We start from the raw sequence: 10,796 nt of genomic DNA, 5'->3' as shown, positions 1-10,796 counted from the left end.
GCTGTGGCGATGGCGTCTTCTGTGGATCTGTTTGCACGGTATGCAAACTGGTGGGGGTCGAATTCTGGGGGGAGGTAATCCTTGATGTGCTGAAGGACTAGTCTCTCAAAGCATTTCATGAGGGCCACAGGGCGGTAATCATTCAGGCTGGAGATGGGAGACTTCTTCGGCACTAGGATGATTGTGGCTGATTTTAGACAGGATGGGATGGCTGCCTGATCCAGTGAGAGGTTGAAGAGTCTGGTGAAGATGAGGGTGAGCTGGTGTGCGCATGCTCTTAGTACCTTGCCAGGTACTCCATCTGGACCGGCCGCCTTCCTGGGGTTCACTGCTAGGAGCACACGTCTGACATCGTGCTCTGTTACAGTGAGTGGAGCGATGCAGGAACCAGGTGAGGATGAGGATAGGAGCAGGGCTGAAGCAGATGAGTGTTGCTGTTGTGGTGTTTCAAAGCGGGCGAAGAAGCTGTTTATTTCCTCTGCCAGCTGCCCACTCGGGTTTTCTGTTTTCGCAGTACTGCCTCTGTGGTTGATGATGTCTTGCATTCCCTGCCACACCTCTCGTGTGTTGTTGCTGGACAGGTGGGACCGTGCCTACGATGGTGTAGTGGTTAGCCGATTGCAAAAAGTCACTGGTTCAGTTCCAGCTGGAGACTCATATCCTGCTGAGAACCAGCCTATTCATTATGTCCTCTGTAATGGACATTATTGAACTATATGCTTTGTACCCTGCCTCTCGCCCCAAGACAGCTGGGATATGTTCCAGAGACCCTGAAAAGGATAAGTGGCAGAGAATGAATAGATGTCAGGAGGATATCCCTGTGAAAGGATAGTGAAAACATGCAGACCTGCTTGCTGCGGTGGCCCCTTCTGGCAGATTAGTAGTTTTCTGATGACCGTACTAATAAATAAATCTTATTTATTTAATCATTACTAAGCTCACTTTTCACTGGGCGGCTCTTCTTTCTCGTTTAATAATAACAACTTTTAGTAAAGGACTAACTCCCTTTCCTGTTGCTTCTCTCACACACCAGTGCCCTGTACTATGAAGCAAAGTCAGCATACCTGGGATATCTTGGCGATGGCAGCATCTGACCAATCACAATAATGGATAAGTGTGCTGGCAGCAGAGCCTCTGTTTTTATAAACAAAGTAGAAATGATTCCATTAAAACTCCAAAAGTTGATTCTGTTCATCTGGACGTAGCGTTTTCTGGGAGAAACGTTTCGTCACTCATCCAAGTGACTTCTTCAGTCTCAGCTGACTGCAGGTTTCCCCAATCTTATAAACAGTACATTTGCATAATGACTGAAACCAGCCCACTGAAGGAGCAATGGGCTGGGAGGTCAGTTCCTTAATCATAATTATGCAAATTCTCATGACCATTGATCAACAACCACTGACCAAAACCCACTGACCAAAGACCACTGATCAATGGCCATGAGTACCATTCACAGAGAGTTGGGGAATGGCTGCAATCAAAGCATTGTAAGATGGTGAAAGATGAACCCTTAGGCCCCCTCCTCGATTCAGAGATGGTCTTTCCCTTTTCACAGAAATGGCCTCCTTGACTCCACGCTCAAACCAGCATCCCTCCCTGTCCAGGATGTTACATCCTCATCATTGAAAGAGTGTCCACTGGCCTGTAGGTGTAAATAGACTGCAGAGTCCTGGCCTGACGAGGTAGCTCTTCTGTGTTGTGCCATCTGCTTCGCCAGAGGTTGTTTGAACTGACCTTCCAGCCCATTCTTCCCTCAGTGGGCTGGTTTCAGTCATTATGCAAATGTACTGTTTATAAGTTTTAGGGAAACCTGCAGTCAGCTGAGACTGAAGAAGTCACTTGGATGAGTGACGAAACGTTTCTCCCACAAAACGGTACGTCCAGATAAACAGAATCAACTTTTGGAGATTTACTTTCCTGGATGATTGAGAATACATCAAGACGATTCCATTAAAAGTACAAGGAGATTAAACACGTGATACAGTGTGAAACAGCACAGCTACTCCAGATGTGAGACAAAAAAGCAGTTTAGTATTAAAACCACTGTATGAATGTGTGTGTTCTTTAAAACATTGTGGTTAGTAAGACTGAGATTGAGCTGATTTTTTAATGAAATTTAGTCTATTTGAAGTCTGGAAAGAGAGAAAAAATGGCGATCGTTTCAGTGAACAGATTTATCAACACTCTGTGTCACTAAGACCTGGGAGAATCTGATGGATTATAATTAAATGAATGTTTAAAAGACCGTTTTAGTTTTTATTCTTTCAGCTTTTCTGGAGAACTGACAGGTAAGTATTCCCTAATTTCATACCCCTAACTCTAATCTGGAGCATAACCTGTTGCTTGTAGTGTGCGAAACAGAGCTGATCGTATGGGCTAGTAATTCTAATACCATTACTGACACTTATTTAGAAAGTTTATGTATGGGAGAGTGGTGTGTCATGATTTGTGAGATGAATCCCCATTAAATTTGAACACAGTTTAATTACAAAGTGAGTTTTACTTTCCAGAATAATTAGCTAGCGCAATAAAACACCTTTCAGTCGTCTTTTATTTTGAAACTCGTTTTTTCGGAGACCTGGAATCTATACACGTCTGTCTTTAAATCACTTTTGTTACTTAAGAGCTGCTGAGTCACATGACTGCAGGACAATTAAACACAACAGAGAAGGGAGGAGGGGGCGGAGCAAAGTTTGGAGTGTTGGCACAGTCATGTCTACTTTCTGATGAATGGGAGCAAAGTAGTGAAGCATTGTTTCAATATCTATACCAGCATTGGTTTCTATGCTATCAAGATTTGAAATAATTCACCCACCCCTAACTGCTACGGTGCAGGCTAGGATTGTAGCATAAGTCTATCTCAGTAACAAGTTTAAATTACCTGAATAATAAAGACAGAAGAAAAGATTCCTGTCCCACAACAAACTTGCTAAAAAGCAGTCAGCGCAGCTCCAAAAGCTGTAGTTCGTCCAGTGGCCACTTGTAGCTGGCTCCATTTTTAAAACGTCCAACTTTATGGCATTAAAAAGCAGGTTTACAGCCTGCTATGAAGTGCAAAATCAATCTGGATACTGGAGTTATAGATGTGGTCACTTTGAATGACACTGTGCTTGTGATGTAGATGGCTTTGTATCATCTTTTATGCACCTGTCTGACAAATAAGACTACTTGCTGTAGGGCACAGCTGATCCAAGAAGTGCATGCTCCAGTCTGGTGTGTGAAGTTTTACAAGCTGCTGAGATATCTGAGTGAACCAGACAGGATAAGTGCTTATGAAAATGAACGGAAGGGAGTTTCTTTAACTTGACAGCCACATTTAACGGAAAGTCTTTCTCTCAGCGTATTTTCAATGACCTGAAAAATGGTTTTTCAATTTTCACTTTACAGCCAAAAGCAAACCTTGTTTGGATGTCTGACAGAGCCGTCTTTTTTAACATCCTTTCAATGCTTTTTTGCTGCTTTTATTGACAAACCAATCCGTAAATATAAAATGACTGCAATTCTCCCAAGGCCTAGATTGCTGCTGTTTTATGTCACTGTTTTCTGGCCAGTAAGTTTAATGTTTTGATTTTGTTTTCCTGCTTTGAGCCACTCATCCATATTCAGGAACATCTTCAAATCAGATGTTGGGAGCCTGCAGTGTGTAAACTGTCTGTGTCGGAAAACCGGAACAAAAGGACCATTTGAAGCTCTGTTTGAGTTAATATGCCCCAATGTTAGCTGCATGAAAACACATATTTCACCGACAGCATGTTCAGTCAATTTGCAGTCTAATTATAGCACATGATCCACAGCGAAGGACTCGCCAGTTTGGAACAGTTCCATCTTGAGCAGCACCTGCAGCTGGCCTGTTTCTCTGCCCCATTTGGCTTATCGCCTATCCTTTTCAAAGACCGAAACCAAGATATATGTGTCAGAGCAAAACTGCTGCGGTGTTTCCTGATATAAAGGAAGATCACTTTTACAATACACCTGGGTGGAATTTATTGTGCCAGCACCTCAGCCTTGAAGAGATAAACAGAGGGACCAGCACTTACCCTGTGCCAAGTTCTAACATATAAGAACCGAGACAAGAAGGAGAAGATATGTTTGCAATGCCCTGTTTTCCCCATGGAGAGATGAGCAGCCTGTGATACCTGCAAGTGTCCGCCGCTGGCCCTGTTGTGCCTGAGACGATCGGCAGCATTTGCCTCTGTTAAGTGGCAGAAGAAAAGAACGTTTGTTGCTTTCACTTATTCACTGAACAGTACCAAAACCTTACAGGATATTTCACCTTATTAAGTTTACGCTGTTGCCATGAGAGTATGTCTTTACATTATCCAGCTATAAAGTAAAATAAAAGAAGTACAAAAAAAGAAAACTGTGCTTTGGGATTACTCAACATTGTGCAATGCACTGTCTCATAAATCAGAAACTCAGAGAACTCACAAATCTATTTCTAATTAGGTGAACATATTACAGCAAATACTCTGCAATTTTATGCTTTTTTCATGAGGTACATTGCTTCACAATTCAATTTAAGAAGAAAAGCTCGGAAGCTTATTGTCCCTTTTCTATCTGCCCTGGTAAAATATACTCAGACGCTTGTCCTGGTTACTGAATTGTGGAGCTGATGCTATAAACAGTCCAGTCTCCAAGTGGAATTATTTATAGTGGCGGTGCCTTCTTCATGGCTTCCAGCCTCTCTCTGTTATCTGGTGGGACTGATAAAAGCAGGGACATGACGAAGAGCAATTGGCCTCATTTACTAACAGTGCGTACACGCTTGTAAGAATGTTTCCATTCACATGTTAGTCATTGTCTTCACTTCATTGAAATCCACTAGGCCACTTTATCTAACCCTAAACCCTTACAACAAAATAAAGGACGAACGCATTAAAACGCACACCCTGATGGAGAGATCCAGTTCAGTTTTGCAGAATTTTAGTGTATCACTGCCAGAATGACAAAGGTGGGAAGTCACCAAAAAGGACCAAAAGATAGAATTGTTCGAATAACTAAGTGTAACTTTCTACACTGTGCTCTATAAAATGATGATTTCCTGTTTGATTACAACATTTGAATCTGAAATCTAAATTTGAGGCTAAAAAAATCACATTATTAAGACTTTCTTCTGTCTCTCTTATTACAGGAACAACAAAAATGTTTCTTTTGTACAATTATTTACGAACCAGAGTGTGGACTAAAACTCTTCTAAATCTGACTTTATGAATATTTATACTTCAGCATGAGAATATTACAGGAACATGCCCCAGTGATGCCACCCACGTCCCACTTTTAAAGTCTCTAGATGACCATTTTGGTTTTTTGCAATCTTGTGGCTCTGATTGTGCAATGATGGGACAAAGTAAATTAATGTTAACTACTTCATTGATGTTTTTGGCTAACATGTTGAGTATAAACTGAAAAATCATGTTGTGTTAAATAAGAAATGAAACCACTACTTGAGACTTAAAAAGATTAATGTGTTTACTGAAGACTTTGATCTGACGAGATGAGTTGTTTTCCCTTAGACGCCTGTACAGTCTGACCTCTTTTTCAGAACAGGAGTTGCTGTTGGTACTTAACAAAACTTAAGGTACTTTGCTTCACTTTTCAGTGCAGGACATACGGCCTCAGTCACACAGGTCTAGAAACCAGTTAGCAACATTCTGTCAACCAGTGGTTGCTGGGAAAAATGTGTAGTTGCTGGAGTTGATTGCTGATAATTGATGTGAAATCAGTTGCTGCACTAAAAAAGGGTCTTCTTTGAATGTTTGCGATGACAATGCTGCAAATTACAGGTGAATTAGTGACCTAGTACTCTCAGAGTGGTAGTGAAACTGTGAAAAATGCAGAGAAATAGTGAGAAAGCAAACAAGTCCAGTTTCCCTGTTTACGTCACACTTTTTCAACTTTCACTATCTCGCTAAGAATGAAATGGTGAGTTCATTTTGCCAAGTCTTCATGCAAACTATGGACCACCATGGCTATCAATTTAGCCACGGTGGCTAAATTGATAGCTAAATCAATAAAAGGAGGTTTTTGGTGTGAAACCCTGTTTGTGAGCAATTTCATCTCGTTTTTTCCCAGACTTTTTATACTGGGAGTCCTACAACAAAATAATAATGCCATAGTGTCAAACCCGTGGCCACAATATTAACAACAGGAAGACAAGACCAGGTGGTCCTCCTGTTGTTAATATTGTGTCAAACAGATTTCTACTTAAGGCCACAGTTGTGGCTCTAATACCCATCAGTCCATGTGTGTCCCGTTGCTGACTAATTCACTTTTTAAATCTCGTTTGACCTTTTTGTTCAGTAAGGACAAACGGCGGCTGTTCAAATTAATTTTCAATTTTTTTTTATATTCCATAATTTGATTTTTGAATAATTTAATAAATAAGCAGTCACAGCTAATTTTTAAAATTCCAAATTGACTTTGCCCGAGCCCATTCCCTGCAGGAGCCCTGTTAAACAAAGCTTTTATCGTGAACGCACATATACCTGTGTTTTATCAATTTTTGACAATTAAGGAAATTAATTAAATTTGACTTCCCTGTAGTTTGGATAGAACTTCATCTGTTCTGCAGCTCAGCTTAGACATGGAGTGGAATTGAAAAGCAGAACACACATTATCAGTGATGTCGGCACAACCCACTGAGTAAGAGAATGTCAATTTTAAAGCAATTATTGTAATACCACAGCAAAATCAATACTTGAAAAATTCCCTTTAGACAACATTAGTTTCATAACAATCATCTGTAAGGCCTCCTTCAAAGCTTATATCAAATTATTATTTTAAAAATGTGCTGTTTCCATACTTTTATTTTAATAAAACACCATCAGATTTTCTCTGGTCTTCAGCTTTCATCCCCCATCGACTCACGAGAAACAAATATTGTTCCGCAGATGAAATCACACAAATAAATCGATGGATTTTTGCCTTAGATCTTCAACAACCACATATTCTAGTGTATGCCTTTATCTGCACTCTCAGAATCCACATGCTGATCTATCTGTGTGCACAGGGAAAAGGATCATCAGCTGGTTTTAATATACAGTACCTCTAAGTGCTTGGGAATGCAGAGTGGGGTACTATTTTGGAGGAGAGGCTAAGAAAAGATAGACTTTAAAAGAAATGCCAAATACTGCATCCATCCATTCTCTGAACCACTTATCCAGCTCAAGGTCACAAGGGCCTGGAGCCTACCGATCATCTTATAGTTAGGGCTAACACACATAGTCGGACAAACGTGTTCACACTCACACCAAAAAGGAAATTAGAGGTGCTAATTTTCCCAAAGTTTAAATGTTTGGACTAAAGGTTTTAGAGGGTCTAATCGGTTCTCTAATAACAAAGACCTGACCTGTGACCGCAGCTGGTTTGGGTCAGGCAGCTGTTTACTAATGCATAAGCATTTGCAGCATGTGCACAGATCTTAGGCACTAAAAGAACAGTGAGAGGATGCTTTTATGTATCAGTGAAGTTGCTGTTAACAACAATTTCACAAACTATACTTCTGTGAGCACCTTTTGCTCTTTCTCACTTTTCTTGGGTACAAGTGAACTTTTTCAAGGTACCTTGACAGGAAGTTTTCCCACGTGTCTTGAAGGACTTGCTTCAATTCTTGTGTGGATTCAGAGTGTGTTACTTGCTCCCATCTTTTCATATAATATCAAGGCACTGTGGGAGCCATACCATCTGTTGCATTATGTTCTATTCATTATGTTTGATATTGTTGAATAATAATAATAATAATAATAATAATGGATTGGATTTATATAGCGCTTTTCAAAGCACCCAAAGCGCTTTACAATGCCACTATTCATTCACTCTCACATTCACACACTGGTGGAGGCAAGCTACGGTTGTAGCCACAGCTGCCCTGGGGCAGACTGACAGAAGCTGGTCTTGATGAGGTCCAGGTATTTCCAATACAGGGAGGCGTGGGCCCAGGGCGTGAACCCACCATGAGTTCCGCCCCGGCAAAACAGGAGAGAGAGAGAGAAACAAAGAGAGAGAAAGAGAGCAAGAGATAGGAGCATAATGATCAGTGCCTTGCTGATCCCCCAGGCTGTGACAATTTACCTTCTACCCCACCCAGAAGGATGTTTTCATTTAACATTAAACCCAGATCTAAAGTACTCCAAACTACAGCAGGTGTCTCCAGGACCACACTTTGAAGTACTCACACATTCACTCACAGGGTGAAAACATTAAAAGGCTGGTAATTAACCCTGGAATTGGAATGCTCAGCTTAGGGTGCAGAAAGAGGAACTAGGCTTGTTGTTACACTGTCAGTGTGAATAACACTAATATAATGTGCAGTGTGGTGGCTCAGTATTAATTAAACACGGGAGCTCCTACAAAAACAAAAACATGTCTCTTTGAGATATTTTAAATAATTATTCTTCAAAACTCTTCAGCAGGTAACAGCAAACGGGTGGAGGTACAAGAAGTCGCACAGATGTTGAGGAAATGAATCAAACTAGGAAAGCCTGGAAACACACTTTTTATCTTGAGGATGCTTTGGATTGGCTTTTCTTATACTTTTTGAATCCATGAGTCCACTAGGGTCTCCTTGGATCCGAGTGACTTGACGTTCCGGCTGGACATTTGTATCCCTGCCTGCTTTTTGTGACCGCGTGAATTTCTCTCGTGAGAATTTACATTTTAATCTACCAGCTATACAGTTAGCCCAGGCCCCTGTTATCAAGAAGGATAACAGGAATGACTACTCTGCCTCGTATCTCCAGCTGTCCGTGTCCATGTCACAACAGAATATCATCAAGGTTTTAATCTTTGGATTCAGGTGGTTTCAGTCCTATTGCCACAGGTGAGTAAAACCAAGCCCATGTCAATGCAGTCTACCTTTACAAACTTTGAGTGTGGTGAGAATATTTGAGAATTTGATGTGGATCTCTGAGAGGATGACACTTTTGCAGTCAGTGTTTTAATTTTTGTCCTCCCTCCTGGATATTTTGCGATCAGCTGTAAAGCCTTGATATGTTCTGGATGAGGTTACATGTGTAATTGGTGCATTGTAATGTAAACTTTCTGAGGATGAGTCTGCACGATCACAAAAAACAGGCAGGCACACGGACCTCTGCACTGACCCTTTGTGCTCACCTTCTGATGATGAATTTAAGCTCTGTTAGAAATACGTCTCTTCACTGTGCTGAGTGGGGTGAGATCTACCGATTTACTGTGATACTCCTTGGTAATGCTAAAAAATATTGCCTTAGCCTTGAACTTTGCAAGTAAGCTAAGCCTGCTTGCTAGAGATGTGTCAGATACCCACGTGTCTTGACGATGTTAGGGTACAGTTAAGCCCAGCCTGATAACAAAACAGTATCGTGGATTTGCTGAACTTGTTTCAGAGACCAGTCAAGTTCAATTAGTTTTACCTGTGGAGATCCAAGAGTGTTTTGTTCACAGCTGTAAACATGTAGCCAGGCTCTAGTGGCCAATGCAGGAACTGCAATGTTTGGCAAACCTGCTGTTGTCATCAAGTGAATATTCAACACCTGCTTTTTATTATTGTGATTTAAAGCACCTATTGGAATTTGTAAAAAGAGACCTTGACTTGTGTCGCTGCTCATCCAACATTCCTGACCAGAAATACAAACATGCAAAAAAAATAAATAAAAAATGCACAAAAAAAGACGTATGTGAAGATAAACCTTGGCAGAGGTAAGACATATTTGAACACCCAGGTCTTGGTTGTTAAAGATTAAATCCAGCATGCTGGAAAACAGACCTTGAATTCTTCTTGAAGGCTTTATGGAAATGAGGCAGCTGTCCTTGACAATGCAATTGGATGAGAGTCTACAAACTCCTCTCAGGAAGTCAGCTGCAGCAGCTTGCTGCAGCGTCACACCAGTCTGAAGCATCGCAGCTGATGCTCAACACGCCAGCTCTATAAATCATTCAGGACACATATCTACTCTAAACCCTGTTATTTCTGTTTTATATATGTCAGTATTCAGCGCTGATGTAAATGAGCTTTTTGTGTGAAAACATCAATTAATGTTCTGTTCTTGTCCTCATCTTTTCTCCTAATCTCCAAATCCACTTCATTTCAGAGACCAAACAATGAAAGGCTCAGCACCCACCCCTCCTGAGAAAAAAGTTGTTTAACAAGCAATCAACAAACATTTTAATCAACAAAAGCCTTAGGGGATGAGTTTCATGTCTCACGATGGATAAATCATAACACTTTGGAGTGCACTGAAAGCCGATGTAAATTTGCTCCTGTTTAGAGGCTGCGGTGAAAGTATAAGCTAATATAAGAAGGGGTGTTCGCACAGAGAATACCCAACGATCTGCAGGGTCGATGTGTCCAGCTTGTGCTATGCTCCTTAAATGAGACTCATTCAATATACATTAACTCAGTTAGCCTGGCATTTCTTGCAAAAAACATAGCATGCACAGTGTAACTTCATTTACCCAAAATACTTCAGTCTATCCTGCACTAGGCCCATAAAATATAAATCTACCCACAGATTAAGTAAGTAAAGAGACAGGCCTCCCTCCTCGTCTCACCTTTCCGCCCTGAAGCAGACGTACCTTTCTTAAATCTGCTGTGGGGGGAGGGTTAAAAAGTGTTGTCACGTTCTCTTGTTACAGAGCAGGAGTTGCTGATGGTTACTGCTAAAGGAGCTCACTCTTCCATGTTCAGTAACACCACTTCCTTGGTGGTTTAATTGCAGTTTGAGGAAAACTTTCCTTTATGCACGTCCACAGTGTGAAATGGAGTTCAGGATGTCAAGTCAGAGACAGCTAACAAACACTTCTGTGGGCCATCACCACGG

The sequence above is a fragment of the Copadichromis virginalis genome, linkage group LG16 (assembly GCF_057382275.1).
Source record: "Copadichromis virginalis isolate Kocher_CV1m ecotype Utaka linkage group LG16, C_Virginalis_male_GT1.1, whole genome shotgun sequence".
NCBI lineage: Eukaryota > Metazoa > Chordata > Actinopteri > Cichliformes > Cichlidae > Copadichromis > Copadichromis virginalis.
Note: the sequence above shows the minus strand (reverse complement) of the source record.